The sequence below is a fragment of the Taudactylus pleione genome, unplaced genomic scaffold, assembly GCF_031769625.1.
Source record: "Taudactylus pleione unplaced genomic scaffold, aTauple2 ptg001778l, whole genome shotgun sequence".
NCBI classification, from domain to species: domain Eukaryota; kingdom Metazoa; phylum Chordata; class Amphibia; order Anura; family Myobatrachidae; genus Taudactylus; species Taudactylus pleione.
Genome location: NW_028286175.1, coordinates 277,501 through 280,000, shown reverse-complemented (window position 1 = coordinate 280,000; position 2,500 = coordinate 277,501). Strand labels below are relative to the sequence as shown.

The following is a 2,500-nucleotide window of genomic DNA, read 5'->3' as shown; positions in this document are numbered from 1 at the left end:
AATTTTATACTGCCATAACATTCTTTTCTATTACATTTTAAATTTAATTTTTTCAACTTATCAATGAATTTACTTGAGTTAAGAAGTAATAGAGGTCTAAAGTTAATGTTTTTGAGCACCTACAGCCAATCCACACTGGACATGCCCAATCTCGTCTGATCTTGGAAGCTATGCAGTGTTGGGCCTGGTTAGAACTTGGATGGGAGACCACCTGGGAATACAAGGTGCTGTAGGTAATTTTATACTGCCATAACATTCTTTTCTATTACATTTTACATTTAATTTTTTCAACTTATCAATGAATTTACTTGAGTTAAGAAGTAATAGAGGTCTAAAGTTAATGTTTTTGAGCACCTACAGCCAAACCACAGTGGACATGCCCAATCTTGTCTGACCTAGGAAGCTATGCAGTGTTCGGCCTGGTTAGTACTTGGATGGGAGACCACCTGGGAATACCAGGAGCTGTAGTTAATTTTATACTGCCTTAACATTCTTTTCTATTACATTTTACATTTAATTTTTCAACTTATCAATGAATTTACTTGAGTTAAGAAGTAAAAGAGGTCTAAAGTTAATGGTTTTGAGCACCTACAGCCAATCCACACTGGACATGCCCAATCTCGTCTTATCTTGGTAGCTATGCAGTGTTGGGCCTGCTCAGTACTTGGATGGGAGACCACCTGGGAAAACCAGGTGCAGTAGGTAATTTTATACAGCCATAACTTTCTTTTCTATTACATTTTACATTTAATTTTTTCAACTTATCAATGAATTTACTTGAGTTAAGAAGTAATACAGGTCTAAAGTTAATGGTTTTGAGCACCTACAGCCAAACCACACTGGACATGCCCAATCTCATCTGATCTTGGAAGCTATGCAGTGTTGGGACTGGTTAGTACTTGGATGGGAGACTATCTAGGAGTCCCAGGTGCTGTAGGTAATTTTATACTGCCATAACATTCTTTTCTATTACATTTTACATTTAATTTTTTCAACTTATCAATGAATTTACTTGTGTTAAGAAGTAAAAGCGGTCTAAATTTAATGCTTTTGACCACCTACAGCCAAACCACAGTGGACATGCCCAATCTCGTCTGATCTTGGAAGCTATGCAGTGTTGGGCTTGGTTAGTACTTGGATGGGAAGCCACCTGGGAATACCAGGTGCTGTAGGTAATTTTATATAGCCATTACATTCTTTTCTATTACATTTTACATTACATTTTTTCAACTTAGCAATGAATTTACTTGAGTTAAGAAGTAAAAGATGTCTAAAGTTAATATTTTTCAGCACCTATAGCCAAACCACACTGGACATGGCCAATGTCGTTTGATCTTGGAAGCTATGCAGTGTTGGGCATGGTCAGTACTTGGATGGGAGACCACCTGGGAATACCAGGAGCTGTAGGTAATTTTATACTGCCAGAACATTCTTTTCTATTACATTTTACATTTAATTTTTTCAACTTATCAATGAATTTACTTGAGTTAAGAAGTAATAGAGGTCTAAATTTAATGCTTTTGAGCACCTACAGCCAAACCACACTGGACATGCCCAATCTCGTCTGATCTTGGAAGCTATGCAGTGTTGGGCGTGGTTTGTACTTGGATGGGAGACCTCCTGGGAATACCAGGTGCTGTAGGTAATTTTAGACAGACAAAACATTCTTTTCTATTACATTCTACATTTCATTTTTTCAACTTATCAATGAATTTACTTGAGTTAAGAAGTAAAAGAGGTCTAAAGTTAATGGTTTTGAGCACCTACAGCCAAACCACACTAGACATGCCCAATCTCGTCTGATCTTGGAAGCTATGCAGTGTTGGGCCTGGTTAGTACTTGGATGGGAGACCACCTGGGAATACTAGGTGCTGTAGGTAATTTTATACTGCCATAACATTCTTTTCTATTACATTTTACATTTCATTTTTCAACTTATCATTGAATTTACTTGAGTTAAGAAGTAAAAGACGTCTAAAGTTAATGTTTTTGAGCACCTACAGCCAAACCACACTGGACATGCCCAATCTTGTCTGAACTAGGAAGCTAGGCAGTGTTGGGCCTGGTTAGTACTTGGATGGGAGACCACCTGGGATTACCAGGTGCTGTAGGTAATTTTATACTGCCATAACATTCTTTTCTATTACATTTTAAATTTAATTTTTTCAACTTATCAATGAATTTACTTGAGTTAAGAAGTAATAGAGGTCTAAAGTTAATGTTTTTGAACACCTACAGCCAAACCACACTGGACATGCCCAATCTCGTCTGATCTTGGAAGCTATGCAGTGTTGGGCCTGGTTAGTACTTGGATGGGAGACCACCTGAGAATACTAGGTGCTGTAGGTAATTTTATACTGCCATAACATTCTTTTCTATTACATTTTACATTTCGTTTTTCAACTTATCATTGAATTTACTTGAGTTAAGAAGTAAAAGAGGTCTAAAGTTAACGTTTTTGAGCACCTACAACCAAACCACACTGGACATGCCCAATCTC

General features: G+C 37.2%; 11 pseudogenes; all 11 read left to right on the top strand.

The window, feature by feature from the left end:
* LOC148437443 (5S ribosomal RNA) overlaps position 1 on the top strand; it is a 119-nt pseudogene extending 118 nt beyond the window's left edge.
* Positions 2 to 117: 116 nt separating this feature from the next.
* On the top strand, positions 118 to 236 carry LOC148437442 (5S ribosomal RNA; annotated as a pseudogene).
* A 350-nt stretch (positions 237 to 586) lies between these two features.
* Positions 587 to 705, top strand: LOC148437441 (5S ribosomal RNA; annotated as a pseudogene).
* A 116-nt stretch (positions 706 to 821) lies between these two features.
* Positions 822 to 940, top strand: LOC148437440 (5S ribosomal RNA; annotated as a pseudogene).
* Positions 941 to 1,056: 116 nt separating this feature from the next.
* On the top strand, positions 1,057 to 1,175 carry LOC148437439 (5S ribosomal RNA; annotated as a pseudogene).
* A 116-nt stretch (positions 1,176 to 1,291) lies between these two features.
* On the top strand, positions 1,292 to 1,410 carry LOC148437438 (5S ribosomal RNA; annotated as a pseudogene).
* A 116-nt stretch (positions 1,411 to 1,526) lies between these two features.
* LOC148437437 (5S ribosomal RNA) lies at positions 1,527 to 1,645 on the top strand (annotated as a pseudogene).
* Positions 1,646 to 1,761: 116 nt separating this feature from the next.
* Positions 1,762 to 1,880, top strand: LOC148437436 (5S ribosomal RNA; annotated as a pseudogene).
* A 115-nt stretch (positions 1,881 to 1,995) lies between these two features.
* Positions 1,996 to 2,114, top strand: LOC148437435 (5S ribosomal RNA; annotated as a pseudogene).
* Positions 2,115 to 2,230: 116 nt separating this feature from the next.
* LOC148437434 (5S ribosomal RNA) lies at positions 2,231 to 2,349 on the top strand (annotated as a pseudogene).
* Positions 2,350 to 2,464: 115 nt separating this feature from the next.
* LOC148437433 (5S ribosomal RNA) overlaps positions 2,465 to 2,500 on the top strand; it is a 119-nt pseudogene continuing 83 nt past the window's right edge.